The sequence below is a fragment of the Tenrec ecaudatus genome, chromosome X, assembly GCF_050624435.1.
Source record: "Tenrec ecaudatus isolate mTenEca1 chromosome X, mTenEca1.hap1, whole genome shotgun sequence".
Classification (NCBI taxonomy): Eukaryota; Metazoa; Chordata; class Mammalia; order Afrosoricida; family Tenrecidae; genus Tenrec; species Tenrec ecaudatus.
This window is the reverse complement of record NC_134548.1, coordinates 51,347,746-51,367,474: the sequence shown is the minus strand read 5'-3', so window position 1 is coordinate 51,367,474 and position 19,729 is coordinate 51,347,746. Positions and strand designations below refer to the sequence as shown.

Below are 19,729 nucleotides of genomic sequence, written 5' to 3'. Positions count from 1 at the left end.
ATGGGGCTATAATATGCAAAATGATCTCTCTTCATTCTCTCTCATCAGCACTTCATTCCATTTGTACGCCCAAATAACATTACATTGTATGGACGTACCACATATTCTGTATACACTCATCATTTGCTTGGACATTTGGGTAGTTTACTTTTTTACTTTATGAATAATGAATGTGGCTATGTGCATACAATTTCTTAAGTATACATATATTTATAATTCTCTTGGATATATATTTGAAAATGGAATTGATGGGTCATGAGGCATCACCAGTTTACATTCCTAGGAGCAATGTATGAGGGTTCAAAGTTTTCCTTATCTACACCAAAGATGATTCTTTCCCACTTTTTTTATTGTAGCTATCTTTGTATGTGTGAAGTGCTATCTTATTGCCTTAGGCTAGGTTCTCTAGAGAAGAAAAACTAGCAATGACTAAGAATGTATACAACCCCCAAACTCACTGCCATCGAGTTGACGTCGACTGCTTATCCTAGGTCTCTTTTCTTTCCATAAAGAGTTGTTGATGAGCTTTTATATTCGAATTTTTTGTTTATTTTAGTAATGCTTTGTAGTTTTCTTTTTCGCAAATCATTTGTTTATCTGGGTAGATTTATTGCTAAGTATTTAATCTTTTATAATGATATTGTTTTCTTAATTTCCTTTTCAGAGCTCTCTAATATACAGGAATCCAATTGATTTTTATATGTGATGATCTTGTGCCCCGCGATGTTGCTTTATCTTTCAGTGGTTTTCAACAATTTTCTGGTTGAGTACTTCTGGTTACCAATGTATGGGATCATATCACCTGCAAATCCAGAGTTTTACTTTTTTGTCGATTTGGACGTGCTGGGTTTCCTTTTGCTGCATAATATCTCTAAGGCTTTCAGCACAATATTGAATAAAAGTGATGGTAATAGCCACCCTTATCTGGTTCCCATTCGCAAGGAGAATGTTTTCAGTTTCTCTCCATTGCACATGATGCTGGCCATTGGTTTTTGCATATATGGCATTTATTATGTTGACAAATTTTCCATATATTCCCGGTTGGTTTAATGCTTTGATCAGGAATGGCAGTTGGGTTTCATCAAATGCCTTTGGTTCTTTAATTGGTATGATCATATAGTTATTTCCCTTTTTCATTTATATGGTGGATTGCATTGTTTTTCTATCGTTGAAACGTCTTTGCTTATCTGATATGAATATCCTTTGATCATAATGTATTTAAAATATATATATTGTTGGACTCTCTTGACTAGAAATTTGTTGATAATTTTTGCATCTGTGTTCATGAGTGATTTTGGTCTGTAATGTTCTATTCTTGTAACATCTCTGTCAGGTATATGCTTGCTTTGTAAAATGAGTTCAGGAGTTTGCTGCCCTTTTCTGTATTCTGGAATAGTTTGAGTTGAATTAGTGTCAAGTCTTCTTTGGATAATTGCTAAAATTTCACTTGTGAAGCTCTCTGGTCTTGAACTTTTTGTTGTTGAAGATTGTTTAATGACTTAGTGTATTTCTTCTTTTGTTATAGATATGTTGAGGTTTTGCACATCAAATTGTGCTCATTTAAGTAGTGTGTTTATATTGATTTGTTCATTTCTTCTAGGGTTTCAAATTTGTTGAAGTCCTTCATAGAATTGTATTAATCTTTTTAATTCACTTTGGCTTTATTGTGATGTCATCCATTTCATTTCTGATCCATGACACTTGTGTTTTTTCCTCCTTTGTTATCCATTTTGTCAATCCTTTCAAAGAATGAACTTCTAGTCTTGCCGATTCGATTGCTTTTGTGTTTTCTGACTCAGTTATTTCTTCTCAAATTTTTATTATTTCTTTTCTTCTGGCAGCTAAAAATTTATTCTGTTGCAGTTCTAATTGTTGAGGAGGTTGAACTAATATACTGATTTTGATTCTTCATTCTTCATCAGTGTGTGCATTTATTGCTATAAATTGCTTCCTGATAACTGCTTTTGCTGTGCCCCAAAATGTTTGGGTCCGTTTTCATTCTTATTTGTTTCAAGGTATTTGAAATTTTTATTCTTTATTTCTTCAATTAGCCAGTAGTTTTTAAAGCAGAGTTCTGTTCAGTTTCCATGTATTTGGGTTTTTTTCCCCTTCTTAGTCTTCCTATTATTGATTTCTCACATTAGGGTAATGTGATTTGAGAAAATGGTTTATAATATCTCAATGTATTTACTAAAACTTGCTTTGTGGCCAAACATATGGAGAATATTCCGTGTGAATTTACAGTGAAAAAGAATGTAAGTTGTCATGCTTTTGCAATGAACTGTGTAGATCTAAGGGATTAAGTTGATTAATTGTGTAATTTCATTTATCTGTGACTTTGTTGAGGGTTTTTTAGTTCTGTTCTTCCCTGAGAGTGGTGTATTGAAGTCTCCTATTATTGTAATATTATCTATTTCTCTCTTCAACTCTACAAGAGTTTGATCGATGTGTTTTGAGGAGCTCTCATTGGGTGCATAGATACGTATTATGGTTATATAGTCCCGTTCAATTGTCCTTTCAATCATTATGCCTTTGTCTCTCATAGTGGATTTTACCTTGAAGTCTCTTTTAACAAAATTAATATTGACCCCAGTGTTTTTAATAGCCATTTACTTAATGTATTTTGTTCTAACAATTTATTTTAGTCTATTTTTGTTTCCTTGTTTTTTATTTGCAGCGTGCTTTTTGCAAGGAACAGATTGGTGAGTCCTCTTAAGCACAATTACTCTCTGCCTCTGGATTCATGCATTCAATCCACTTATATGCAGTGTCATTACTGATAGTAATGCATTTGTTGCTGTCATTTTGCTGCGTTTTGTGTGTGTGTGTGTGTGTGTGTGTTATTGATGGTTTCTGTGCTGAATGCAACTTTTTTGTGAATTTACTTTTCAATTCTTCTTTGCTCTTATTTTCCAGTTTTCCAGCATTTTGTGATTTTTCTCATTTTATTTTATGAAGTTTTCCCATTTTCTTTGAAGCTACATTGTCCCCAAGTTTAAGGCAGTCTGTTCTCTCTCATGAACTATTTGACTTTCTGTCCAGTAGAGGATTTTATATTGACAATGGTTCCCTACTACTTTGCAATTGTCTTCGTTGTAGAATTCTTTATATCGGTCTCTGTTTTAGTCTTGTTTTACTTTGAGTACTCTTTCAAGTGGGTTTATTTCTGAGTGGTGACAAATTTATGTCGATCTTAGTTTGATGGCCACTGCTGCTCTTGATTCTCTGTCACATTTCCTTAGTAATTTTTGTAAGTTTGGTCTTGTTTTCATAAATTCTTTTCATTTCTCCTTACGTGGAAATGTTCTTATTTCTCCTTTATATTTGAGGGATAATTTTTCTGAGTATAATGTTCTTGTTTGGCAATTTCTTTCTTTTGGAGTTTTATATATATCATTCCATTGCCTTCTTGCCTATATGGTTTCTACAGAAAGGCCTAAGCTTGCTCTTATTGGTTCCATTTGTAGGTAGCTTTTCTGTTAGTCCCAAACTGCTCTCAGGATTATTTCCTTATCATTGATAGTAATAAATTTGATTATGCTATGTTCTGGTGATTTTCTTTGGGGCCTATCTAGTTTTGGGTTCTTTCAGTTTCTTGAATAGTATTTTCTTCTCTTTTATGGTGTTAGAGTAATTTTCTCTCAGAAGCTCTTCAACGCTTTTCTCTGTGGGAAATTTTGATTCTTAGTGTTCTTGAAGACCTATCAGGTGAATATTATTCCTCTTGCTAGTGCCCCACACTTTGATTTCTTCACATGTTTTCTTCTTTTTATTGATTGTTATACTGAAAAATTGGTATTGAGAGATTCTCCCCAGAGTTAACTCATTTAGATTTCCATTGCATCCATTCCACTGCTTTGCTTTGATAAAGTAATGTCTAAATCTATTGTCTTAATATTAATCTTCTGGGCTTCTATTTCATTTCTTGTTTTTTTTTAAATTTTTCATTTATTTTTTTCCAGAATGTGTTTATAGTGTTTTCTCGAGTTCTTCTAATATTTTCCCCCAGAGGTTTCTGGATATTTTTCTCCATCCATTAAAATTACCTGAGACTCCTACGTCTGAATTTCTCTTCTGGTGGTTCCAATGCCTTTTTATCCGTGGGAAGATGCCATGCTTCTGTGCATTGGTCACTCATTTATTTCATCCTATCTTGCTTCTTCGTGTGGACTGAAAGTGTCAGTTGTTGTTTTCATATTTGTTTTTATTTGCTGGTCAGATGATACCGGAGTGGGTTTTCACTCTTTCTCACTAGTTATAACTGTTGAAGGTGCAGGGGTGGCTGGGTCATATGGGGATAATTGAATCTGTCAAGTGGAACAAGAAAAGAATAATAACACGTACGAATATGCAAATAACAAGACTGAGAAAATAGTCACACGTGCACAGAAAACACACACGCACACACCAGTCAGAAACAACAGCTGCTTCCTCTTTCACAGTCACAAGTGTGTGATTGTCAAAGAACTTCCTAGGATGCATACAATAAGAGTACAATCTCATGTGTATAAATGTGGGAGTTGGTTGCATCTCTGGTCAAAATAGGAATGTGGGAAGTTAGGCATGAATCCACCTCTGTTGTCCTATATTTCTCTACTTGTGGTCTATCCTAAAAACAAAAGAATAGGGGAAAATAAACAGACCAAATAAACCAGAACTGGCTGCTGCTTTTTATCAAGGCCCCTTTTCTGAAACAGACTTTCCTGTTTTCCAACATATGTCACCAAAAGGGACAAGTCCACCACTGTGTGGCTATGTTTGTTGTTTATCAAGATAAATGCAAGAAGGAGATGGGTGGGGATCCTAGTCTTTCCTTCATCCTCAGAGTCACTTCAGACCTAGGCAGCAGCTCAGAGTCAGTCTTTGCTGAAGCCGAGTTTCAGAGTGGGGGCCAAATGCTAGATAGTAGCTGATTTGACTGACTGCCTGAGTGCACATTTATGAGCCCGTGTTCTTCCTGAGCTGTAGGGTGCCACAAGGAACCTGGTGGGTGTAGCTCATCTGGTTACCTCATCATGTTCACTGAAAAATGCTAGACCCTCTTAATGGTATTTTTTAAAAAGCACTTTGAGGTAGACACTTTGCTATTCCATTTTCCAGAATCCCAGAGAAGCTAAGGAATTTGATCTAGGTTACACAGCTAGTAAATTGCAGAGCCGGTATGTCATATTTATATGAAGACAGTCTACCTAGCTTCAGTATTCGTGTTCTCCACCATAATGAAATGTCTCTCAATGAAACAGGTTTTGAGGAATCCCAATAATGTATAATCTTCTTTCCCAGCTGAGTTTTCAAGACTTAAAAAAAGAGATAAAAATGTAAGCTTTACTTTTACTAAATAAAGCATGCTCATTATTTTTCTTTATTTACATTGTGTGTAATAATTTATTCAAAGCCTCTCTCTTTCCATCTATGCTGTAAATTCCATGACTTTCGTCTTCCCTCTTTCATATACTCCAACATTTTTGGTGCTGAGAATAAAAGTTGGTAGTTAAATGTATAAAAATAATCAATTTAAAGAAATTTAAATGCCATAGATTTCATATTACTTAAAAATGATGGTTTTTTAAATAAGGAAATTATAGCTCCCCCCCCTCACCCAGGCACACACACAAACATTTTCTTTTTCCCATTTAGTCCTAATATAGTCAGTTGTTTTAATCAATTCAATAAAATAGTTAATTCAGCTAAAAAGCACAGTGCTTTTGTTGGGCTGCATTGATCACTAATTTGACTGGGTGACCAAGAGAGCACTTCGATTCATTAATAGTGCCATGGAACACAGAGTCCCATGGGAATGCTTTACTCAGGTCCAAAGACACAGCCAACTCTATTTACTGATTGCCAGTTGTGTCTGTCCCTTCAGGGACACCCAAGGTTATTTTAAAAAGAAGGAGCTATTTGGCAAAGATAAACAAAAAGCATGTCTGGTTGGTATCCAGCTTTCCCTGTCTCTGTGTTGATTCTCTTGGGAACTGAGCATTTGTTATGCTTGGGGAAATTGGAAAAGGTAACACAGAAGAAGAAGAAAAAAACTGTCATTGCTTCTTTCCTCGCTCCATTCATGTGTAAACTTCCCAAGAAACTCTTGCATCAAAGAAAGCTTGACATGTATGTTTTGATAATTGACACTAGAGAAGGGAATTTTTTCTCCTAGATTTTTCTGGGGCGCAAACAGCAATAGGTCCCAGATTCACAGGAAATTCTCTGAAATTGGCCGTTGCTATGTACTAGGATTTTAAGTCCTGGTAATATTTCAATATTTGTTTTATTTACAGAGCTATCATTTTATTTTCTCATTCTTTAGGGTGAAGATAAGACTTTAAATTAACAAGGGAATTTCCCCCCTACAACTGTCATTTCAAATGAGCCAGCTTTTTCTTATTGATTTCCTGAGAACTTGAATTCTTGACCATGTTACATTTAAAAAGGCTTTTGTAGTGTGTGAGTATATATGTACATGTGTTTTAATATATTAAACACAAAATATATATGACATGTTCCTTTACTGTCACATGAATAAAATTAGCTTTCCAATTACATTATAAAAAGTTCTTTTGACTCTGTTGCAAGTGTGAAACAATCTGTTAGGCATAGTTTAATGGTTTAGAGTTAGAGATATTACTATGAACTCATTTTTAGCTCCATATGGGTACAGATGACTGCATTTAGCAATATTTATACTTCTGTGTATATATACAAGTTGGTATATAAACAAGTACCTTCTGGTTATGTCAGCTAAAATAAATGACACCCTAGTAGACTGATGAGCCTACCTATAAATCCAGGTCCTGATTCCGGCATAATTCTTTAATAAAAGGAACTAGGACCTCAAAGACTTGGAAAGAAATATTCAAGATGAACTTGGAGAATCTTGTAATTCAGAAAGTAAGGAAATGTGCAAACAAACATGATCACAATGTTGTGAGCATGTCAAAGGAACATAAGAACCAACTGAAAGTGTTCCCAGTAGCCAAAGCTCAAATAATTTGAGAAGCAAGTAAAATAACATTGGATTAAACCCAAAGAATAAATCAAATATCTAGGAATCCATACTAATATCAACAAATTATTGAATAAATACACCAAATAGAAACATTTTTTGTTGAATTCCAAGTAAATCATGTACATACTCAACCTTGAAGGAGATGAGACATAACTCCTCACTCAGTAAATGTGGGCTATGTATACTGCCTTTCTTCTATACTATACTCTTCTATACTAAAAAGTACAGTATAGAAAAGGGAACAACAACTTTACAACAGAAAATATGTCAAACGATATTTCATACAGTTGATCAACTTTAATCAGGCCATGCTGATAGTACATGCTCTATATATTATATAAAGGGAATGACACTTCTGTGATTTTCCTTCCTGAAACCCACAATCCAAGGCTAATAATGAGAAAATATCAGGTAATTATCAATTGAGAGACATTCTAGAAAATACCTGAACCAGTAACCCACAAACCTGTCAAGGTCACAAAAATAAAGGAAATCTGAAAAACTCTCACAGCCAAGAGGAGCCTAAGGCAACAAACTAGGTATGTGAAGTGATTTTCTATCATCTGTGCCCAGGGAACGCAAGATTACTAAGTATACTTCCCCAAAGGTTTTTGTGGGGGGATGTATCCCAGGCAATTTGATGCGGACACCACAGTTGAGCTCTAGTCAGGTCCTACTCAACTGTCGCCTTCTCTGCTAAGCCAGCAGCAGAGAAAGCCAACTCTCTGAGAGAACCATCCCAGGGAGGGAGGATGGTGGGGTCAAGGAGGTCAAGTGCTCACTAAACAGGGGGCTAGGGTATGTGGGGAACATGACCCCCCCCTCCCCCATTGGCACTACACAAGGTGAAATTCCTGGACGAGATCCACTGTAACAGTTACCATAAGGAACCAGTTGGCTGTTAGGCCTTCATTGCTGCAGACCAGATGGCTGTGCAGACATCAGTAGCAGCTGGGCAAGAGTGAGAGGCTCCAACCTCAAGATGAAGCCCTGGTATTGTGGCACTCAAACACTTGGGTGCCCTGGCCTGTGTATGTATTTTAAGTTGCACATTGTCTAAATATATATTAAGTAATACATACCTGGATAAGGTGATATCCTGGATGGAATCCTGGAACAGAAAAAGGACATTAAGTAAAAGCTAAGTAAAATAGAATAAAGTGTGGAAATTAGTAAATGATAACTTACTAATAATGGTTCATTAATGCTGTTGTTATGAAACAACATCATGAATATATCACCTGCTAACAATTTTTTATAGTAAATAATCTTTAAAATGACTTCAACCATTCATCCACAGATAACTACCCGAAATTCATCCTGAATTCAGAAAAAACATAGAACTGGGGATATCACTGTGGATGTCAGATGAATCTTGACCCAAAGTAGAGAATCTCAGAAAGAGATTTGTTTATTTATAGTGTCTTGACTATGTGATAACTGTGTGTTATAAAAAAATTATGGGCATTACAAAGAATGAAAATTCCAAAAACACTTATTTGTGTTCATGTGAAACCTGTACATAAAGCAGTCATTGGAACAGAACAAAGCAATCCCTAATGGTTAAAAATTGGAAAACTGTGTTGTAGGTATGCATGCTTTCACCTTACTTGGATCGTGTCTCTAGAGTTTAATATTTCTTCATCACATGAACTTGAAGCTGGTCGGTCCTGTTGCCTTATATTGCTTGAGTTTGGTATCTTATCCGGGCCTGTTTTGCTAAGCTCCCAAGCTACTGACTCTTACTGCCCTGCCCTGCTGTTTACTGCCCATGGTCAGACTCTGGACTCTGCTGTCTGCTTCCTTGACCTTGGACCCAGCAGCCCAAATGAGTTGAAAGTAGGACACACTGGGAAAGAAGAATGAATAGAAATGGGAACCATGTGTGGGGGAGGGCAAGGTGGTTAGAAGAGTGCTCTTACATTGAAGGAATTATGAGTAATGTTATAAAAGAAAATATGTATATATTGTGGAAATGAAAATGAATTTGCTTTGTAAACTTCCTTCTAAACCACAATGAAAGAAAAAAAAAACCCAAATTACAGGATTCATTGTGGCTTACACGTAAACATAGAGAACAAAATCTTCACAGCTAGTCCATGATAGATAGGGAAAATTGAACAATGATTTAATTCTACTTTCATCAATAATCAAACAAAATATTGTATTCAGAAAATTTGATGCAAAAGACTTTTTTAAAGTTTTAAAAAGCAAAGATGTCACTTTGATAATTAAGGCACACCTTAAGCAATCCATGATTGCCTTATAGGCATATGAAAGTAGGGCAACAAAAAAGAGGATAAAAGAAGAATTGATGTATTTGAATTGTAGTGTTGATGAAGAATTTTGAATATATTCTTAGAGAAGAGGGAACAAATAAGTAGTAAAAAGTACACACAAAACCTCCTTTTTTAAGCCTCTGGAATCGTGGTGGGTGTCACAGAGAAAATTAAAATGTTCCTACTGTTCCAGAGACACTTAATAAAAAGTGAAGGTAGCCAGGCACCATCAGTTTTCTTCACCACGTTTGCTTATGCACCTGCTTTGTCTTCAGCGATTGTGTAAGATGAGCATCATAGAATGCCAATTTAATAGAACAAAGTCTACCTTAATACTAAACCTATAAATATATGCACATAGATCTATTTTCCCATCCTCATATATAAATATGTTTACATATATACATGAAGACAAAGCAGGTGCATAAGCAATTGTGGTGAAGAAAGCTGATGGTGCCTGGCTATCAAAAGATATGGCATTTAGGGTCTCAAAGGCTTGAAGATAAACAAGTGGCCATCTAGCTCAGAAGCAACCAAGGCCACAGGGAAGAAGCCTGTGATCACGAAGTGCCGAAGGTATCAAATATCAGGCATCATCAGAACAAAAAAATCCTATCATTGTGAATGAGGTGGGGGGAGTGCGGCGGAGTGGAGACCAAAAGCCCATTTGTAGGCCACTGGACACCCTCTTACAGAAGAGTCTCAAGGAGGAGACGAGCCAGTCAGGGTGCAATGTAGCAATAATGAAACATACAACTTTCCTCTAGTTCCTAAATGCTCCCCCCCCCCCACTATCATGATCCCAATTCTACCTTACAAATCTGGCTAGACCAGAGAATGTACCCTGGTACAGATGGGAACTGGAAACACAGAATATCCAGGGAGGATGATCCCTTCAGGACCAGTGGTATGAGTGGTAATACTGGGAGGGTGAAGGGAGGGTGGGTTGGAAAGGGGGAACTGATTAGAAGGATCTACATGTAACCTCCTCCCTGGGGGACAGACAACCAAGGGAGACTTCGGACAGTGCAAGATATGACAAAATAATAATTTGTAAATTATCAAGGTTTCATGAGGGAGTGGGGAGCAGGGAGGGAGGGGAAAAATGAGGAGCTGATGTCAGGGGCTTGGGTGGAGAGCGGATGCTTTGAGAATGATGAGGACAATGAATGTACAAACGTGCTTTCCACAAATGATGTATGTATGGATTGTGATAAGAGTTGTATGAGCCTCTAATAAAACGATTAAAATTTTTCTTAAAAAAAAGAAAAAGTGAAGGAATTTTGCAGAACTAAATATCAAGAGCCTGAAAAAGAAGTTTTCCCAAAAGACGCTTCAAAAGGCAAGGAGAGAATTTATTTATGAGAAGGGCAAGCATGATCACAAGGAATCTAGGCAGATGTATGGAACTGAAATCCGAATGGCTGGGATGGCAAGAAAAGCTGGCAACTTCTATGTACCTGGAGAGCCCAAGCTGGCATTTGTCAGGATAAGAATTCTCGATGGTGTGAGACCAAAGGTTAGAAAAGTGTTGCAGCTTCTTAGCCTTCGCCAGATTTCCAATGACACCTTTCTTAAGCTTAACAAGGTTACAGTTAATATGCTGAGGATTATGGAAGCACACTGTATGGGGATAGCCAAACCTGAAGTCAGTAAATGAACTCATCAACAAGTGTGGTTATGGCAAAATTAGTAAGATGCGTATTGCCCTGACAGATAACACTTTAATTGCATGATCTCTTGGCAAATATAGCATCATCTGCATAGAAGATCTGATTCATGAGATCTATACTGTTGGGAAATGCTTCAAAGAAGCAAATAACTTCCAGTGACCCTTCAAATTGTCTTCTCCAGAACGTGGGATGAAGAGAAGGACCACCCATTTTGTAGAAAGTGGTAATGCTGACAACAGGGAAGACCAGATCAACAGACTTATTAAAAGCATAAACAAGGTGTCTGCCACAATTATTTCTGTAATCTGGTCAGTTGATAAAACAGTAACTGCTTTCAAAGGGGATAAAAAGGATACATGGAATCAGACAAATGTATTTTGTCTTGCTTTCGTTGGACACATCATCAAGGAAGATCAATAACGGTAGAAGGGTATAGGTTTGGTAAAATAGATTATCAGAAAAAATAAAGTCCACCTTCAATGAGATTGAATGATACAATAGCCACAAAAAATAGACACAAAATACCAAAGATCATGAATATAGTGTAGGACTAAGCTCTGAGCTGTAGTTGATTCATAGGTAACTAACAATGATTATAAATTATAACAGGGTACCCTTCTAATAAGATAATAATAACCTTTGGCAGAAAGATCTTAGACTTTGAAATGACACAAACTTAGATATTCCTTGAGTAAGCCATTTAAACTTTTCTGAAACTCAGTAACAATTTTTTCCTTTTAAATGAGAGTAGTAGCATAAGATCAAATTAGGAAATAAACTTAGATTTTGAGTAATTGGGCATAGTAAACCAATAATAAAACCCAATTCACTGGCATCAAGTCTATTCAGATTCATATTGGCCCTATGGGAATGAGCAGAATTGACCCCGTGGGTTCCCGAGACTGCAAATCTTTAGGGGAGCAAAAAGTCTCATCTTTCTCCCATGAAGCAGTTGATGGGTTTGAACGGTTGACCTTTAAGCCAGCCCAACACATAACCCAATGCCTTTTCCACTGTGCCACGAAGGCATGTTGTTAGTGTTGTTAAGTGCTTGGGAGTCAGTCATAGCGAACTTTGCACAACAGAACGAAACACATATTGCACCATCCTCACAATCATTGTTATGTTCGAGTCCTTAGTTGAAGCCACTGTGTCAATCATCCCATTGGGGTCTTTCATTCACTTTTTTGTAGAACTCAATACAAGCTAGGCTTTTGGTTTCTGGTGATAGCTTGTCACAGCAAATATATCCACTCTAGGATCAGGTTTGGATTTGAATCCTGTCTCGATTTGAGGTTGGATGGCTAAGAATCAGTTTCCTTATCAGAAGAATGAATTTAATAGTATCACAATGCGTGGTAAGCGTGAAGGTTAAATATATCAGCCTAGAATGTAGTAGTCACTCAATAGCTAGGTTATTTTTCTTCCTGTGGTAACCATCTATATTTCATTATTATAGTATTAGACACATCTGAAATAATGACCAGTTTCTGAGAGAATGCCGTAGAGCAAAACTAACAGCTGTAAGGTTCCTAGGCTGCAGTAAATTACAGCTTCTCTCCTTAATCCACTTCATTTCTCTATATTAATAACCAAGCATCTGCTAGTATAATGGGGAAAAGATGTAAGCAAAATGGTAACTATTCTTCATGACAGCTGAGGACATCTGGGTGCTCTATTAAAATTTGACCTCAAACTCTTGGCGTTTGACCTGAAAACAGAAAAATGCAAAATTTAGATTAGATGAATAATTGTATACTTGTTTTTAAAGAGTCCTAGGCTTAGCAAACAACTGTTACACACAGTCTAATCATTGGAGTCTATTTTATTTAGTCTTAATATGATAGAAAATTGTTTTTAAAAATATTCTCTTCTCATAAAAGAAAAGCCAGAAATGAACTGTTATTTTGCCTTTCGACCTACAGTGAAATCATAACTGAGGGTGAAAATTAAGCTAACTTTCTTTTCACCTCAATTAAAATTAGATGAAAAATAGTTGATAAATACACGCTGGTTTCATTTTAATTTGGGCCCTCTATTTTTATAATGGATTCATGGCACTTTACATCTACTGTAAAACCTAATTAAATGAAAGAACACAGGGTTTCAGTCATGATATATATGGGGAAAGTGAAAAAAAAAAAACCAAATGATTCATTTTTCCATGGTCAACTCTGTTACCAAGTTTGAGTGAGTTATTTTTAAATGTGCTTTAATATTGGAATAGTAATAACAATAGCAATAGGATATGTAATCTTCTATAGTGCTAATAATAGTGGAGACCAAACTGAAACTTACTTCTTCCAATTTTCTACTTAGCACCAAGTGGCCCTGCTGGTTCATTTAAAAGTTAAATTCCATCATCAAGTTAGGTGAACTTGCCCCAGAATTCCATGGATGTTCTTGGGTGTGGAAAGAAGTGAAACCTGTTACATCGAAGCCCTGCATGGAGATAAATATACAATTCTCTGACTCTCCCTTATTGTAAGAGCCTAGATTGGGCTAAGTTTGACTACATCACATTTTAAAAGTCTTCATTTAACAGCATTTACTTATTTCTTTAGGCTGTTATGCTTGTCCACTGAGTAACAACTATGTGAGGCTGCACCTCAGGGTTCTTCCCAGCTGCCCACCGTGTTCTCTTAAATTCAAGGAAATCCTTCTGCAGTATCTCTTCCCTTGCCCTTTGTTTGTTTCCTTTAAAAAATTATTTTATTGGGGGCTCTTACAGCTCGTATGACAATCCATACAGAAATCCAGTGTGCCTAGCACATTTGTACATATGTAATCATCATCATTTTCAAAACATTTTCTTTCTACTTAAGTCCTTGATATCAGCTCCTCAATTTTTTCCTCTCTCCCCCACCTTCCCTCCCTTATGAATCCTTGAGAATTTATACATAATTATTTTTTTCATGTCTTACATCTACCACGGTCTCTCTTCACTCACTTTTCTGTTGTTTGGCCCTGGTGTGATCAGTTCCAAATTTCTCCCCCCACCTTCCCCCTACCCTCCTGGTATTGCTACTCTCATTATTGGTCCTGAGGAGTTTATCTGTCCTGGATTCCCTGTGTTGCGAGTACTTACCTGTACCAGTGTACCTCACTCATCTTGGACTTTGATTAAAAGCTAGACTCACACTTAATCAGATCTGTCAAATCAGGAATCATAATTTTAATCAAATCCTTAAGAAATTGGTGTGCTTATGAACATTTGACTATTGCTATCTCAAAGGTCATTGTTTTCCATATTTAATTACCAACAACACATATTGTTTTAGGAGTATTTCTTCAATGTTTAGAACTTAATATATTTTGATATTATATACTAGAAACAAACTATATGCTTTAGAAAAGGAAAATGAATTAATGTATTGAGTCTTTTGGACAGATTTAATGCAAAACTAATGGTTGTTATTGTTAGGTGTCGTTGACTTGGTTCTAACTCATAGCTACCCTATGTACAACAGAACAAAACACTGCCTGGTCCGGTGCCATCATCTGTTGCAAACACTGCATCAATTTGTGTCATCGAAGGCCTTCCTCTTTTTTACTGCCCCTCCATGGGCAGTAAAAGAAGGCATCATGGCCTTCTCCAGGGACTGGTCTGTCCTAGGAACATGACCAAAATACGCGAGGTGATGTCTTATCATCCTTGGTTCTATGAAGCATTCTGGCAGCACTTATTCCAAGACAGCTATTTGTCCCTTTGGCAGTCCGTGGTACGTCCAATACTCTCTATCAACAGCACAGTTCAAATGCATCAGAAACGATGCCAGTGACATAGCTCTCAGCAACACAGCAACGCACGCTACCGCACTACAGCAAACTGCCAGACACGTGTTGGAATGCAACACTGTAAGTCAATATCAAAGTGAAGCCATTTTAGTCCTTTAAACAAATGTAACACAAACCGTGTTTCACCTTCAACTACAGATATGATTTTCTTTGACTTCTGAGTGTCTTACCAAGTTTTCACCCCCTGAACCCATTGTTTAAGGAAATTGCACCACACTAGTTACTAACCAGATCTTTTTAAAAAAATTTATTGGCCTATGGTTGTTTAACATACTTAGAAGTTTTGTTCTCCCCAATTCTATTTTTATTCTATTTCAATTCACCCATTTATTCTGCTATTCAGTAATATGTAGAGGCCTTCCTGTGGGCTGAGCCCCATGTTAAGTGGTGGTAAACAGGGATGAATCAAATCAATGTGTGTTGTCTTCATGGAACTCATCGCCTTATATGGAGACAGCAAGTCTGTAAGTGGATGTAATCATGATTCATGAAACAGTGAGAAGGAACCAAGGAAAGCCTCCCTGTGATGCTGATATTTTAGCTAATATCTGAAGCAAGAGGATGAGTCATCTACTCCTAAACCCAAGCCAGATGAAGAGCACCAGTTCGAAGGAAGAGGAATACACAAACCTTTCTAAACGGGGAAAGACCTTAAACTTCTCAGAGGCAATGTGGTCGAACACTGTGATTGCCACTAAGACACCCCTTCAGTAAATAAGTTTTGGTCCTAGCTTATAGTGTTACAAAGAGCCCACAGACTCCCGTGTCAACTCTTTTAGAGGCTACCTCAGTCACAGAGGTCATAGATGTCTCAAAAACACATCACTGTCAGTGATCATTCCACATTGAAGTAAAAGATTGGGCCATCTCATTTCAAAGCCATTGAAAACCTAATGTCACTCCAGAATTCCCTACATGGTGAGCAGGGTGAGTCACTGGGCTGGTATAAAAGCTCAAGTTCATCCCATCCTCACTCTGCTTCCTTCTATTCCCATATCAGGGGGTATTCCTAATACACTCTCTAATAAGCATCCTGAATGTTAAACTCCAACTCAATGTCAGCTACCTGAGAAATTTAACAACACCAACTATGACCAGAGAAGAATAGTTCAAGGTGAATTAAGATGTCAGGCTTGGTCCATGGCATTTGCTTTTATTATTAACATAATGAAGCCACTGAAAGTGTTTAAGTTCCCTGTCTCATTCCAATCATGAGTAAACACAAATTGTGGGATATTTGACAAAATAACTCATCAATACTCTTCAAAGTCATGAAAATAAGGAAAGAATGAAGAACTTTCATAAATTGGAGATTATGCAAAAATAACAATTACGAGGGTGTACCCCCCAAAAAACACGTTTTTTTTTCAAAGCTATGTATTCAATTTTTTAAAAAAGAACAACTTTATCACCTTCAAAGTACTCTCTATTACATTCATACATTTGTCAAATCTGTGATTTCATTCTTGGTAACATTTTTCAAACTCAATTGTTTGGATGGCTGACCGTACCACTTTCATGATTTTCTTTACCTCTTCTAAGTCATCAAATCGCTGTCTTTTCATGTCTCTCTTGAGTTGCAGAGGCAAAAAAGAAGTGGCACAAGTGAGGGCAGGTGAGTAAGGTGAGTGGGGCAAGAGAAGTATGCTAATTGTTTGCCAAAAACTGGCACACAGAGATGGCTGTGTGAGCAGGTGCATTGTTGTGGTGGCAAAACTAGTTCCCTGTTTGCCACAAACCAGAACTTTTCCACCGCAAACTGTGATGCAATCTTTTCAGAACCTCTAAACAGAAAGCTTGATTAACAGTCTGACCTGGTGGAACAAACTCCAAATACACTATGCCCTTCACATCAAAAATCAAACAAATGAACATCATCTTGATCTTTTATTTCAGTTGATGAGATTTTGAGTGGGGCGAGGGGATAATGTCATCTTCCACTGGCTTGATGGATGTTCACGTTCAGGGTCAAAGGACAGAATGTTTTCACTTGATGCTCTTTTCCCTGGTCAGTCAGAACTCAGTGCACAAATTTCACAGTGACCCTTCTCATTCCCAAATCTTGCATTAAAATTCATTGAACCGAGCTCCAAGGTAGTCTAGATAACTTCTCCATCTCTTCAATGGTCTGTTGTTGGTCTTTGAGCACAAGTGCATGAATTTTCTCAACATTTTCATCTGTTCAGGAAGTTGACAGACATCCAGCACGAGGTTTGTCATCAATCAACATTTCACCTTTTTTGAAACAAGTAAACCACTCACACACTGTCCTTGTAAGCTGTGTTCAACATCACAACAATTTCTGTGGCATTTTTCCCGAATAGGAAACAAAATTTCACAGCCTGATGCTGTTCTCTTAAATCAGCCATCACACACAACAGAACTAGGTTCGAGTAAAACTGCTTTTATATATAAAAAAAATTCACTGCAACCGAAGAGAACCTTCCCAGGTGACATCACTCGGTGCACTACCTCAGAGTGAATTGCTCAATGCTCACATAATGGGAAATATGTGTACTACAAAAGCTTCGCCCAGTGGAGCTTTTCCCCATTTGTGGGGTGGGGGTACTCCCTTTAAATGAAATGTATGATATTGGATAGGATCTGGAACAGTAAAAACAAGAACATTATTGGAAAAACTTTTGATGTTAGAATAAAGCTTGCAGTTTAGTTAATAGTATTGTACTAATGTGAATATTCTGGTTTTGATAGCTGTACTATGACTATGACGATGTTATTATTAGTAAAACCCGAGTGAGGAATATAAAGGAGCCCTCTCTATTATTTTAGCAACTTTTCTCTAAGTGTTAGGTTAGTTCATAGATGGAATAATTCAAGCTGATATGTGGAAAAAGTGCTGAAGGAAGAACAAAAGTGAAAGATCACCAATCCAAAGATTATTATAATAATCCAGGTGACAGAGGACTACAGGACTTGAACCAAAAACAATCTGCCAATTGAGGTAAAAAATATACAAGATTCTGGGCTTGGATAATCTTTGAACATTTTATTATTGTTGCTAATTACAAGGGCAAGTTAAAAGATATTGCTACAAATTCATAAAGATATATATTGTGAAGGCATCCTATTGAGAGTATGGCAAATTTATTACTAAGAAAACTTGTCTTTATCCATTCACTGAACACAGAGATGTGTTTAAACATGTTTTATTTAGAATAAACCCACATATGCATGGATTGGAACCCTAATAGCAATACATTTTGACTTAGTCTTGTTTTCGATCAAGTCCACATATAGAGTCCCTGTTTATATCACAAACACACACACAAAAGGTGTTTGACGTGAGTAAGTTCTTATCTTGCAAAATCTTATTATTTAACCTGTTGAGGAAGCCTTTGGTGTAGGACATTAACATTGGACTGGTTTAGCAGTTCGAAATCATTGGTCACTCTGGGGGAAAAAGATGAGGCTTTCTACTCCAGTAAAGATTTACAGTCTCAAAAACCTACATGGGCAAATTCCTCTAGGGTTGCTATGAGTTGGAATCAACTGAATGGTAGTGAATTTGGATTTGGTTTTGTTTCTATCATGGAGGTCATATTTCCCAAATACTAATTTTTCTTTTTTGTGTCCAACTTTCGCATTCTAATCACCAGTGCAGCAGCAAAGCACTAACTAGAGTTAATTCCAACTCATATGGAGCCTGTAGGATAGAGCAGAACTGCTCTTTGGGTTTCAGAGTAGCTGGTGAGCTTGAACTGTTGACCTGGCAGTTAGAAGTCCAATGCTTTCCCGATGGCACCACCAGGGCTTCTCCCTAGGACAGAGTAGAACTATCTAACAAATTTCAAGGCTGAAATCATTCCAGAGCAGATTGCCACATCTTAGTTTTGAGGAACAGCTGATGGGTTCAAACCACCAACCTTTTGGCCAGCTGCCAAGTGCATAACTACTACACAACCCCAAACTCCTTCCAAGCCACTAGGTGGGTTCCAACAGCCAACCTTTAGGTTAGCAGACAAGTGTAAACTGTGTTACATAGGGACTTCAGAAGGTCAGTAAAAACCCTCAAGAGACAGATATTATTATTGCTGCTATGTAAAAATGTATGGATGTGGACAAAGAAAGAGAACACACAGAATTGAAAAAAATGCTGTTGAAGGGTAGTGAAATTTTAAGTGCTTTCCTCTAATCATTTTTAAAATCATTTCCTCTAATAATTATTAAAAATCATTTTATCATACAACTCTTATTACAATCCATACATACATGCATTGTGTCAAGCACTTTTGTACACTTGTTACCATCATCAATATCAAAAAATCTGCTTTCTACTTGAGCCCTTGGTATCAGCTCCTCATTTTTGCCCTCCTTCCCTGCTCCCCCTCCCTCATGAACCCTTGATAATTTATAAATTATTGTTATTTTGTCATATCTTACACAGTCTGATGGCTCCCTTGATACTGGGAGGGTGGGGTGGAAAGGGGGAACCGATTGTAAGGATCTACATATAACCCCCTCCCTGGGGGACGGACAACAGAAAAGTGGTGAAGAGAGACATCCTCTAATCATTTTAGAACTTTTATGCAATGCTTTTATACTGTCTTTAAATCAACAGAGGAAAATATGACACAATCATACTCTTTGATGTAATCTTTTGAGTATTCCAGTCTATAAAAAGAAGTTGTTCTTGTTTGATGCTGCTGGGTTGATTCTTACTCATAGTCACTGCCTGTTTAAAAAGAAGTAACCGCTAGGAAACAAAGGAAGAGGAAGTAGTAGCTGTTAGAATTGCTTATGAATAATAGCCAAGGGCAAGATGAATATGTAGACGTCAGGGAACATGTGTGAAAATCTAAAAGCATATTTGAATATATAGGTCCAGAGTTTATAACCACAGGATTAAAATGGCGCTAAATTACTCCTACGTAATAAAAAGTCTTTAGTTTGTTTTCTTTATTTATATTTGGAATTAGCCAAACTCCGAATTAAATGAATGGTGCAATACCTGG

At 36.9% G+C, this 19,729-nt stretch overlaps 1 pseudogene; it reads left to right on the top strand.

Annotated features, from left to right (window-relative positions):
• The first annotated feature begins 9,462 nt into the window (after window positions 1–9,462).
• Window positions 9,463–11,378, top strand: LOC142433337 (large ribosomal subunit protein uL30-like; annotated as a pseudogene).
• Window positions 11,379–19,729: the final 8,351 nt, after the last annotated feature.